The sequence below is a fragment of the Sander vitreus genome, chromosome 7 (genome assembly GCF_031162955.1).
Source record: "Sander vitreus isolate 19-12246 chromosome 7, sanVit1, whole genome shotgun sequence".
In the NCBI taxonomy this organism is placed as follows: Eukaryota; Metazoa; Chordata; class Actinopteri; order Perciformes; family Percidae; genus Sander; species Sander vitreus.
This window is the reverse complement of record NC_135861.1, coordinates 8,819,279-8,833,591: the sequence shown is the minus strand read 5'-3', so window position 1 is coordinate 8,833,591 and position 14,313 is coordinate 8,819,279.

Below are 14,313 nucleotides of genomic sequence, written 5' to 3'. Positions count from 1 at the left end.
GTTACAAAGTTAGAATGCACTAATAGTGGCATCGCTTTTTCCTAGTCAATACTTAACATAACAAACAGCTGCTCCTTGCCAACTTGTCTAGAGTTCATGTCCGTGCGTTGTCTGACTACAGGTCTGTCAGTGGCTGCTCAGGGACTTATAAAGCAACATGCCATATGTCTCATAAATTTCAGAGCAGTGTTTTTCTCTTTGCTGGTGGTCTTGCTGTGTGTCATGGCACATTTCTGGAAAGAGCAGCTGGACATGACAGCGACGCCCTGCTGCGCTAATCAAGCCCTGACCTGACACACACAAACACACACTTATACTTACATCCTAAGCAAGCCAGTCCATTGGCTTCATTCATGTCAACCATAACACTCAATTACCAACCCCAACATAATGTTGTACACATGTAAGCTGAGTATCCTACATCCTAAAGCAAACAAAACCTGTTTTTGTTAGTTCGGGAGGAAGCTTTAGGGTAAGCGATGTTCTCTGACCTCAGACTCTCTCTGTAAATACTTATTTTGTGTTACAATATGGCCATTGGCCAATCACATAACACAGGTGCAGTTCTATCTGTTAAATGATGGATATACATTGTTGGGATAAAGCCTGACATCCGGAGTCCCTCCCCTTCCACTATCTATTTGCAAGGGCAAATGACCTTAGACAGAAGCAAACATCTTAAGTGGTAGCCATTTACCAACAGCAAAACAATATGAAAAGGTATAAATTGTATATCAGATATCCATTTTTATGGACATGCCTGAATCTCAAATATAGTTACATAGTAACCAAAAAAACCTAGAACTGAAATCCTAAAGTATTCTCAAGAATACATTAAACAGTCAAAATCTTGTCACAAGGATTGGACGTACAACTCACAAATTCACTCTTGACAGATGACTCCAATGTTTTTGAATGAATGCTACTGGATGCTGGAAACAAGAACTAATACAGGAAGGGCGCAGCATTTATGTGGCAGCTATACAGAAAGGAACTTTTGCTGAGGAGCGTGATCATCAGCAGACACCCAGTCACATCCACACATGTGTCAGAAATATTCTTTGCAGTGTTCCACCTCCACCATTACAATTATTAACAAGATTTAAAACCAAATATAAAGCATTCCTTGTTTGATACGGCAGTGCTATTTCTGTCTAATCATATAACAAAAATGTTTGTGAGGTTGCAGAAAAGGAAAACTGCAGGCTTGTAAAAACTGAAGCACAGTGCATTTTTCCATATGTACTACCAACAATATCCAAATTACAGCCAACAGAATTCACATCGTGATTGTCTGCCTACAGGCGTCTTCCCTAAAAGTTTAAGAAAAGAAGAAAGTCGGCTGAAGAGCTCTGACATATTACGCACAGTCCCTCAAGAAAGTGAAGCACATATCCTAATTGTTGTCACTTTTTACTGCCAAGACTTGCATTCAGGTCCTGCTGTGTATCAAAACATATGAATGCAATTCACTTGGAGGAATCACATGTAGTGTAGAGGAAGAAAATTGAGTGACAAACCTTTCACAAACATGTACACCAATGTCCACTTTCTAGCAATATTAAGAAGCCAACAGCTCAGGAATTACCATTAGTAGGGCTCGGCTATATCAAGATGAATATCGTAAAAACATAATATAAAAATGTATATCCTATATAATTCCTTTTAAGTGTTACTGAATCGGCAATAAATGATTTTCTGATTCTGATTTTTCTATACCGTTTTCTAAACCAGTGAACTGCGTTACGGCAATATTTAAGCCAGTTGGACGAAACTTTACGTTCTGATTCTTGCAATATGTTCATTTTGCACTAAGGTTCTGAATACAATGAGAAAATACTCAGTACTTTTCATTTGTCAAGTATTTAATTCACACAGGAGTATACAAAAATAGGCTTTCCCAAGCAGATATTTCATATAGACTATTATTTAATTGAATTACCATAAAACATGCTATATCGTGACATATATCGTTATCAAGATATGAAATGACATATACCGGGATAGAAGATTTTGGCCATATTGCCCAGCCCCCATTAGTGTTGGTTGCATTTATGCCCCATTATTAAATCATTATTTTATACTTTTATAATTATCAACAGACTAGTCTGGCTACACCGCTTATCTATTCTGGGATAGGGCAAAAAACACTCTGGCTTGTTTGTATTTCTTTAAACCAATCACAACTGTCATAGGCAGCACTAAGCCTTGGATACAGCAACGTTGCCCTTGCAAATAGATAGTGAAAGGGGAGGGACACCGGATGTCAGGCTTTATCCCAACAATGTACATCCGTCATTCAACAGATAGAACAACAGCACTTGTATTATGTGATTGGCCAATGGCCATATTGTTAACACAAAATACATTATTACAATAATTACAGACAGTCTGAGGTCAGAGAACATAGCTTACCCTAAACAATCATATGCTATGTTTGTTAAAAGAGTCAGTCCACATTCCTTAGCAGATGGTGGTGTTAATCCATCATTTCCCTGTTAACAACCACCATTGATCTACAAGGACAAGGAGAGACTTAAGCTTTTTCTGGGGACAGCTAAAATGTAGTAAATTATCTATGCTGGTGTAGACAGGAAACTTTCAACAAGTAAACATTGTAAAGTCTATCCACATTTGTGTGAATATAGCAGCTCGCCCAATGCCCTCCATTTATCTGGTAATTTTCACCTAATATGTTTTTTTTAGTATATATAGCCTGATAGTTCAGTCAAAGGGTTTAGTTAAAAAAAACTTTCAATAATAGGGCGGACAGTCTGTAATGTGCATGAGATTACACTTCCACGCTTATCAAGATTACAATGTCATTTTGGAATAAAGCCGTCTGCTTGCATGACAACATATGGGATGTAAGGGATCAAAGGAGGGAAAGCAGACTGCTTATACTCCAATTTCTGTCCAAAAATGACAGCTTAACCTCTTTTATGCACGGAAATAATATCCCAGCCAAACATCAAATATTTCAGCTGTCAACAGAGGAGCTTTCGCGGGAAGTGGACAGCTTTTACACAGCTCCCAGCATTCTGTGTGTGGATGGATGTTGAAGTACCAGTAACTGAGAGTACAATCATGATGAAACTCTAACTGACCTAAAAACACACCACACTTAAACCACACAGAGAATACTTTGTTCAACAATTCCAACACAAGCCTTACTTCAACATTTGCAGTGAAGCAAGCCCACAATCTAGCATTCTGGATTGAGGAAGTGTTTTGCAGACACAGACAGAAAAAATGTAACCTATCATCTACATTTAAAACACATACCCACCCCCTTACACGTCACCAACTCTGCTGCCCCCACACTGTGTGTTCCAGAGAGAATTCAAGCCAAACACACTGATATCTAATCATAATTAAAAAAGTAGATGCAAGTGCAACACAGGGGATTCAGGGGATGACTACACAAGCTCCTAAAAAGCATCTACAGGGAGACCATTTCTTATAGAGATGTTCCGATACCGATACCAGTATCGGTATCGGCTCCGATACTGCCTAAAACGCTGGTATCGGTATCGGGAAGTACTGGAGTTTATGCACCGATCCGATACCACGTAAAAAAGCCCTAAAGAAGAAATACGTTAAAGTAGTTTATTTATGTTCTTTTTCCGTTATAACTGACTGTCAAACGTTCAGTGGCATTCATGTTTCACAGAGTTTAATCTGAGCCAGACTGACAACAAAGATAGAAATAATATCACATCCATACAGGGGTAGTAGTATACAATTCTTAAAACATAATAAAATATATGACACACTGGTATCAGATCGGTACTCAGTATCGGCCGATACGCAAGTTCAGGTATCAGAATCGGTATCGGGAAGCAAAAAATGGTATCGGACCATCTCTAATTTCTTACTGTAAGCTTTATCTTTTGCCTCTACAATAACACCAACAAATGCAAACCCCAGAAAAGGGTGAATACACGGTTCAAACTGCACTTGCCAAAGATATTTAGTAAAATAAATCTTCTTCTTAAATCCCAATGCACGTTATTGTTTGGTGTCGACAGATGGTCACTGCTAGAAAATAAGAGGAAATCCCAAAATTGCCTCCTAAACAGCAGTGAGCAATTACTACATACCAACAAAGTTATTACCTCTTCCTCAAATTTGGGACTGCCGATGAATGTATTAAGTAAAGCAGCCTGACTAGCTTTGAAAATCACAACTCGGCAGCTGTTTGCACAAACACACTTCTGGTCTGAACAGTGCGGTCTCTAACTTTCATTTTTGTTTTTACACTTTTGGGTTTACTTATGCATTTTACATATATTGTGTGTAATGTCATCTGCAGCAACAGCAAAGTCTAGCAGCTTTATAAGGGTAAACCACAAAAGGTTTAAAGCTAGTTTGGCAGGAGACTGCTTACTGTTACTAAATTCACTAAAGTCTAATTTGACCCCTATTAACCACAGTAGCAATTTCACCTAACTTAGCATAACCTGGACAGCGTCAGCATTGGAGGTCGAAATCGTAAAGATTCGACAAATCACAGTTTAGAGATGGACTGAGGGCTAAACCAGGCAGGATTACAGCTCTCTGCCTGCAATAACAGATGGACTGACTTCCGTCATACACACTGCTGAGGGCCAATCTGTGAGGGCAACGTCAACCTCCTTCACACAAACAACCAGACATGCGTTTGGCCACAACACAAACAAACACACACCATAAACAAATGCTCAAAAATTGCATGCATGCAAAAATTGCTCAGGAATAGTATGTAATTCCCATGCTACACATGGTGTTTGGAACATCAATATACAATTGACAATGTACTTGCAATATCATTTTATATTTTTGTAAACCAATAAGGTGGAAAACAATAAAATACAATGCATTTCAAAACTGAATTATTATCAGCAGATTACATTGCACAATGTAAAATTCAGTGTAGTGCTGGTAGACTAGACCATTGTCAGTTGAAGTGTTGCAATGGGGCTGGGATCCCACAGGTCCAACATGATCACAATCACCAGGGAAGCGAGTGGAAGTGAGACGTTGGGTCTGTGGGAGCAGGAAGTAATGATCACAAATCCTGCAGGTGCAAGAAATAGTCCATGACAGAACTGTGTGTAGTTTAGGACTGCAACTAAAAATTGTTTTTATTGTCGATTATTTTCTCGATTAATCGATTAGTGTTTGGTCTATAAAATGTCAGAAAATGTAAAAGAAAATGTTGATCAGGGTTTTCCAAAGCCCAAGATGACGTCCTCAAATGTCTTGTTTTGTCCACAACTCAAAGACATTCAGTTTACTGTCACAGAGGAGTAAAGAAACTAAAAAAATATTCACATTTAAGAAGCTGGAATCACAGAAAGTTTAACTTTTGTTTTCATAAAAAAAAAAATTAAAAAAAAGACTAACCGATTGATAAATTCTCAAAATAGTTCAATTAATTTAATTGTTGACAACTCATCGATTAATCTTTGCAGCTCTAGTGTTATTTTTCTTTGTGTCTATCTGGTTGGTTTGACGTGATTAAAAAAAAAGTTTTAGAATCAATACAATAATGGTACACGTGTCCCTGCTTCAGGTTTAAGTAAGGCAGTGTTATGCCATGTCCTGTGACATTTTGTCTGACTGGCTTATATCCTCACTCTAATGTCTAATAAGAAGAGGCTGTTTGCCTGTGCTGTTTGTTTTATATCAGTAACACTTGACCTAAATGCTTAGCAAAGTGCAATCTACACACAAGCTATATAGCTATAGCCTCATCAGCCTCATATCAGAAATGAGTGTAAAAGCCTGCTGGAACTGGTTTATGTCAGAAACATCTGGTGGCCAGAGGACTTTCACAAAAATCAATAAAGACACTGAGTAAATAACACATTTTCAAATATTTCTTCAGAGTGGGCGACAGACCTAAACTTAGACTCTCCATTTTCCATTTCAGCCTTCTGCTTGGCCTACCTTCCATTTCTTACATCTCACTCAAACAAGCGCTGTGTACTGTAGAGTGTGGGAAAGAATAATAATCACATATTAACTATTGAAACTAACTTAAAATGTACTAAATTGACATTTTCAAATGTGTGTTGTCTTGTCAGCTTTGTCCAAAAGCATTCTTACAAAGCTTAATGGCCGCAACAACAGATTTAAAAGGCAACTTGATAGTGGCGGAATTGTTCCCATCAGCAAACTCTGTCCCTCAAGCCTTTTACAAAAAACCTCTACCATAGCAAAACCATGATACCCTAAGAACACTTTCTGTACATTTGATGACACTGTGCTGAGATTATCATATCAAATTATCTTGGATTATCATACTCACGCCCCATGATCTTCAGACCACTTTTGGACATGTTGGAAGATTTATGATTCCAGTGTGCTGTGAGCCACGAGCCCTGCACTATGATCCCAGGTCAACCAGCAGGACCATCTGAAATCCTGAGCGTTATGACGCAGTCGTCCTACAAATGGGGGAGTAAACCCTTTTTGGTCTTTTGGTTCGCTGTGAACTTTGCTCTTTGTTTTGGAACATGCAGTTCTATTTTCCTCTGTTTTGTTGATTTTTTTGTCTGACAAATGTTGCTCAAGGACTGGATGAGACTGATGAGAAGAAGAAGAAAAAAAACTTTTAAAAGAGCAGTGCTGATTCTATAAGAGGACTGTGTTTCAGGTAAATATATTACTTTGTGGGGCGACAAAGTAAGGGCCCCCAAAGGGTTGCATAGGGCCAACCTGCCGCCATTTGCTGCATGTCATCATCCCCTATTTACATGTTGTGATTTGTATAGTCACAGCGTGAACAAATAACAAGGTCACATGAGACACAGCCATCTTCTAACCATATACAAACTGGGAACTATATTCTCAGAAAGGCGAAGCACTGCTACTTCTGCTACTTGAGCGGAGTGATTTGCTCGCAGCACAAGAGAAGCCCCTTGGTGAGGAGCAGAGAGTAACAACGTGGCTAATCACTCCGCCCAAGTAGTAGTGCTTCGCCTTCTGAGAATATAGTTCCCAGTTTGTATACGGTTAGAAGATGGCTGTGTCTCATGTGACCTTGTTATTTGTACACGCTGTGACTATACAAATCATAACATGTAAATAGGAAAACGTTGCTGTTATTTTATCACTTATTGGGAGCAGTAGGCTTGTTGGAGCCGGTTACCTCCAGGATCTGTGCTAAGCTAGGCTAGCGGTGGGTGCGTCAGACAGAGTTACTACATGCACGGAGATGAGAAGGGTATGTATGGACTTATCTAACTCTGGGGGATATGGTGAATAAGCTAAAGTCCCAATAAGTCGGCGTGTTCCTTTAAGGCCCTGACACACCGAGCCGACCATCAGCCGTCGGTCCAAGTTGGGCTGAAGGTGAGTGACCGTCGCCCTAGTTTGTACGGTGTGTCCCGCACGCTCACACGTCACATGTTGCTACATTGCACATTAAGCTCTCAACCCCAATTTTTTTTTTCCCAAAAACAAACAAAACATTCAATCGTACCTAGGCAATGCCTGGGTAGGATCATTTCATTCAATGCTTGAAAGATGAAAATCAATACAGTATTCTCAACACAATCACCCTCCTTAAAGGAAGCCTAAACCTACACTATATGATTAAAATCTCTTTGATACTGATTCTGAAGGTTCAGAAGTACCTAATGTTGTAAAAGCTACTCAAATAAGTCTAATCTGGGCACTAAACATGCTGTAAATAGGCTACCTCCAATAAATAATCGACAAGCTGGAACATAAAACTACTTGCACAACTTTAACATAGCCATAGTTACAGGTCAAGAAAACAAGTTGTTTTGGCTGTTTGATCGTCACCATAACAGCAGCCAATAAAGCCAGGTGTCTGCCTGCCTGCTTAGCATGTCTACTAGCTTTACTCCACATTGCAATGACATGTGGCACAATTGTAGTAGCATGGCCATGGCCATTTACCGACTGCATGGACATTTACCGACTGCAAGATCATTTTACCTTTCTAAGAGGTAAACAGTGAACTCAGCTCATCAGTGAAAGGAAAATAAAAGCAGCCATATTCTATTTAAGACGAAGGACACTGTACAGCTAATCTTATTTCTGAAATGCTTATTTATTTAAAAAAGATTCAAAATGAGAATATACACTGCTCCATCTTAAAATAAGAACAGCATCATTGCATGGATTTCAATGTCTTATAAAAAAGACGTGCTAGCATTACCCAAATAGTCAAGACTGAAACTGCATCATTTGATAAATGAAGCATCTCCCGTTTAGCTGGTTTACCTGTTGGTACAGTGATGTGCAGTAGGGTGAATAGAAAGACCAACAAAAATAGGGAAGGATAGGAAGCAGCTCCTACCTCCTGCTACATAAATACATCAGATGGTGAAGAAAAAAAAAACCCGGCTTCCAGCGAGATTAAAAAAAACGCCTCCTCAGGGCTAAAGCTCTGTTCCGATGCACACCCTGAATAAACCGGCCAGGGAGGAGGAGGGGATACAGGGGGCGGAGGAGGATGGCAGCCAGGCCGGTATTCCAGAGATGTGATATACAGTTGCAAGCAGTCTTACGGAAACAGCGTCCTGCTGTCCAGGCAAACAGCCTGGCTGTAATGGGTCAGAGCTGTAGGAGGAAGAGGAGAGAGCCCTGCTGCTGGAGGATGCAGCCAGCATTTAGTCCTTTGTGCGTTGTGTCAGCAAGGATTACAACCGCGGAGGAGGAGGAGAGGAGAGTGAAGAGGATAGCCAGGGAGAGCGGCTGCCCGACGAGCACTGCATTCAGGTCGTCGTTCCCTTGCTCTCCCATAAAAACAGGCCAATTGGCTTTGCTCCGCATAGGACTACTCTGATGCTATATCCCATCACCAAGGACGTGAGCATCAGTAACACGCATGTGAAGTCGACACACTGTGTTTACTAATCAATATTTACAAACACATGCGCATCAAGCTCTACATAAGGATGTACAGCCCTCTCTTTCATAGCGCACGGGGACAGCATTTGTTCTACTGCCAATGAGCAGACAAGCAGAGAACAGAGGGGAGGGGGAGGGGCTATATGTTTCAGGGGGAGGGTCTGGGTGTTGTTATTTTTTTGTGTGTGTGTGTGTGGGGGGGGGGAGAGGGGGGGGGGTGCTCAGGGAAAAGAAAAGGGGTGGGGTTGGAGGAGATTTTGATGAATGGGCACCTGCCATGATAGTCACTTTCAGTCGCAAACTGGCGTGTGGCAACCAGAGTCTCCTGCAGGCTCACACAGGATAGAGGGAGTGTGTGTGTGTGTGTGTGTGTGTGTGTGTGTGTGTGTGTGTGTGTGTGTGTGTGTGTGTGTGTGTGTGTGTCTCAATGCTTTCCTAGCCTTGAACTATACTCTTTACTGAATATGTCCACAGCTGTGGGAGACCTCAACAATATGGTTCCAAGAACCAGCCAAAACGGCATTCTGTTAATGCTGGCACACACACACATGAATGTACAACTGGTATTGACAGGACATGAGTAGCCAATGAATAAATGGGGGCTTAGGAAGCGGTCGAGACACTGACTAATAATAAAGTTTATTACACCACGCTCCCCTCTTTTCAACAAAGCTGCTGTTATCTGCAATAGACTTGTTGGTCTGCATCATATAAAAAGGGAGCATTCATTCATTTAGCTCCTCTTTAAATAGACAATGAGACACACTCACATGAACATGGCAGTCATCAGACCAGGAAGTTTGGACGCTGGGATATATAGCTGCGAGCTGTGTCTGATCAACCAATCATTCTGGCAGGTAACAAACATTGTTTAAAACCTTGAGTAAATTACAAAAGAATAGATGGAACAGCAAACATGTTTAGGACTCTGCAAAATCCAAATGAAATACTCTTGTGCATTTGGGCCTGGACTACTTGAGCAAGCCATCCTTACTGCTCAGGCTAATCAGCACATTTGCATCGTTTCATGCTTTAACATATCATATTGCTCAACTTAGACAAAGCACAGTGCAACAGCTCACTGGCCAACAGTATAAAGGCTGGCTGCACTGGTAGTAGGCAGGCTTAAGCTGAAATTTAAATTTTGCCAAAAATGCCTTAATTAAACAACAAAATACTGGCCCCTTTAGTGTCATCAAGTAGATATATAATGGATAGGGGGGGTTTACTGATTACATATTGTACAATTGAAGCAATATCACTGGTTCGCTACCTTAGATTGATGATCTTGAAAGAGGTTGTTCCTCCCAAAGAGGAATTGCACTCCACTGGAAAGTTAAATAGCACAAAATGGTCACATTTTAAAGCCAGATGCTATTTGGCATTAATTCTGCTTTCTGCAACCTCAGTCAAAAAGAAACTGGTGTTGGCCTGCAGCAAAGCATACTGGTTACTGTGAAAACTGTCACTCTATTGTGGTGACAGCTACTGTCAAGCTCCACATTGGAATATCATGCCAGTCTGCCGACAAGGAATGCCTTTTTTCCTTTAGAATTTTAGTCAGATAATGTTCTTAATAAATACACTGTGTGTTTGAAAGGTGATGTGGAAACAGTAGTTAGCATTTCTCAGTCAAACAAAAGGTTGCTATAATGCACAAGCTAGCTTCTGTACCTATTTTTGTCCTTGTGCTGCTGCAACAGCCGAATTTCCCCTCTGGGGATCAATACAAGCTTAACTTCTCTTATTAACTTGCACTGATAGTTATGGTGTCCATTAATTCTATTTAAAAAAGAATATCTCGAATAATATGCCATAAACACTGAGTCTGTTATATATTATTATATCAAGGTTATTTCTACTTTCAGTCTTAAACTGCTAAAAAGAAACGTGCGGAGACAAATGCGTTCCAAGAATTTATGGGAGAAGGTCTATTCGGAGGCCAAGCACTAAAATACAAACAGACAAAAACTAGGCCCTGTACAACTAAAGGCTAGTTTAGCACAATGTACCTTTAAATTACCAACAGAGAGATGAACATAGTGGTAGGCCCTTTCTAAAAGTTATCCCTAAGTGTTTAAAACTCTTACCTTGATCATTTCCAAACAATATTTTCCCCATTCCTTCTCAACTGCAATCAACTGATCCACTCTGTTCAGTCTAACCCACTAGCCATGTCTGTGTTATAAGCCAGCAAGCATTTCAAGCTTGATTACTGTGATTTAGATTTGTGGAGCCAAGAAGGAACAACAAGAAAAAGAAACAGCAGATGATTGAAACATGGCTCCCAAGTAAGCGTGGCTAAAAGCAATCTCAACTATGTCCAGTTGCAGCTCCAGTGTGTGGCAGCTGCTGCTGGGCTGTGCTGCATCACTACCAGAATGACCAGAAAGATGACAGGTGTAAAGGGTTAGGCTAGGTCTAGCTCCAGGTCCTAATAATGTCATAGTCCTAACATGTCAGTTCAGCACGTTGTAGACTCAAGAAACAACTACAGGCATTTTTTTTCTCAAACAGTGCTCATATCATTGATTAAATAGGTTTAAGTCAAGTGTGCTTCTTACATATCCGTACTTCAGGTGATAACTGTTCCTACCATCCAACACAAAGTACATAAAGTACAGACTGACAACTTGGCCAAAAGCTAGAAAAGTGAAAGCCCTGATACTGCCCGTTCTCTAATGTGGAGAAAGTGTCACACCCTCTTTTATACAGTCTAGGCTATAGTCCCACTCCCACCAAACTTGTTTTTCCAATTCAACGTTAATTACTTTAGTTTATATGAAGAGCATTTGTACGATACAAATAGGACAGACTTTTGACGAATTGTTAGACAAAAATCATCAGTTCAATTGGCAAACATACAACCACCAACATGTCTTCTTACAATGTTAACGTTAGCTCAAGTGTTTCTAAAATTAACAGCTATAGTTAGCGCTAAGAATCAGGTCAAGCTGGTCCCACCTGATATTTTGACTAGGAATATCTTTGACAGGCACATTATCTGGGCATCTTCACAAAAGTAAAGCGCTGATTAGTGAATCACATGCAATGTATCAATAGCCAGCAATATCCTATAACATATAACGACACTCAGGGTAACAATAATTTGGCAATATTGTGAATTGAACTCAAGGACGGTGGGATTCACGTTAACGTTATGCGTACTAACGTTGACGCTAGCTAGCTAACTCATGTTGGGCCATCCTTTATTGGTATACTTATTTCATGGTGTATAGCTACTTACCGGGTCAAGAATGTTTACTCTGAGGTCAAATATAATCCCATGTCGCAGTCCGCCACCAACACTGACATGGCTTTTTCTTTTAGGACAATAAGTATTTACTATATTGGAAGGTTTTCCAGCACACAGCCATGACAACCACAACACGCCCATGCATTGCGTCACTACTAATGTTGCCTTCACGTGATCCTCGTTATAAACACAACAATCCTGAATTCAACAACGTTTGATTTCAAGTAACCAGCCGCAGAAAAAAACATCTTCTCAGGTAGACGTGCTTATGCTTTGCTGCATTTTTATTATTATTAAATTGAATAGAATGTTGTTGCATAATGATGCATTTTCAGTGACTGTACAGATATAATTTTATCTGTATGGTTTCCCTTCTCATTCGGCAGCATACTCAGCGACGTGCAGTTCTGAAAGACAATAACCACTGCACATTACCCCCCAAAGCAATTGCTTAACAGACTGGACTTAATAGGAATAGAATAACTTGTAACTCTATAGGAATATAGTAAAGTATACGTTTTAACTTTGCAATGTGCAAATGTGCAAAACAACAATCTACACAAATCATTTGACATAAATTGAAATTAAAAAAATTAAAAAACCCTGTAATTTGTTCAGAAGAGTTGCCTTTTTAGGGAAAGTGTATATATAAAAACAGCACAAAGAAATCACATCGTCACAATTTCCCAAATCATCACTTGTAATTAAGTCTTTGTCGGGCCATGCTGGCCATGGGGCCTCAGACCTGATATGTGTCCTCTCTCTCATGTCTCATCGTGTTAAATTAACTCACTAAAAGTATAACATTAATGCCTGCAAGGAGTCACAGGGTTCTAAATCTAAATGACTGTAATTCATATCAGCCAAATCGCCCATTTAATTTCACGGTATGATCATATTAATATTAAATCTATATTCTGAAACACGGACAAAGGCCGATGTAAACTTGTTTATTAGAATTTAAATGAACTTTTTACAATATTTACAACATGGGAGTGGCAATTTATATGTTCCAATTCAGGGTTGTGGGTGGAAACTTGAGCACTCACAGACAACCCACATAGATGCGGCGAGAAACAAGTAATTATTAAAATTACGCTTGGGGTGAGCTTCTCATTGAAACACTATATTAAAGTATTTGAGTCTAAATGTACTCAAACACCGTAACTAATGGGAAAATGCTTTTTCCAAAAGCAGTGAATGAATAAAGGACAATGAATACTACACGCCGCACAGATTGCATGCAAAGTAATACAAATGTTACATCAAAATACATACTGTAATGTCTGATAATGATAGGGATTCTGTGCTTTCTATGCTATTTTTTTTTTCAAAATAACGTTCTTCAGAAGATGTTTATGTTTTAGGGAGTTTCTGAGAGATAGCACAGGATGACAAACAACAACATACTGTATGTTACAGGACAGTAAACAGCAGTTTAAGAACAAATGAAAATGGTCTAAGGAAAATTTGTGCTACAGTTAGGGTATATAGCCTAATACAATTATTACATTTGTATATAATCATTTGAAGACACATCATGTACAAATAATTAGACCTACCAGTTGAACAAGTGGTTCTGACCCCATAGGAATAACACAGAGCCTGTAAAGGTTTCTGTGCATGTTGGCTTAATGGTTGTCCAATACTGCCACCTGCTGACAAATACCATACTACACATATCCAGAGTTTCATGTAAATGGGAACTTTTTGAATGCAGACTGTAAAAAAAAAAGTGATATCCTCCTGCATTATGGGCTACTAATCTATATTGACTCTATTCCATTACTGAGTTATGTTTGTTACATTACATTACATGTCATTTAGCTGACGCTTTTATCCAAAGCGACTTACAATTGCTATATATGTCAGAAGTCGCACGCCTCTGGAGTAAATAGGGGTGAAGTGTCTTGCTCAGGGACACATTGGTTGATGTATCGCAGTGGGAATCGAACCCAGGTCTCCCACACCAAAGGCATGTATCATATTGCACCATCACCACTCGTTTTTGTATGTTTTGTTAGTAGCATTTGTTTGAATGAAACAATACAGTACAACTTTGATTGAAATAAGTATAAAGGTGACATGTTGCCCCAACTTTGTATCTCTCTCTACCAACACAAGGGAAATGTCTGTGTAAAGGAATATGTGTGGTCGTTCACACCTAGGGCCTACATTTCTGGTCC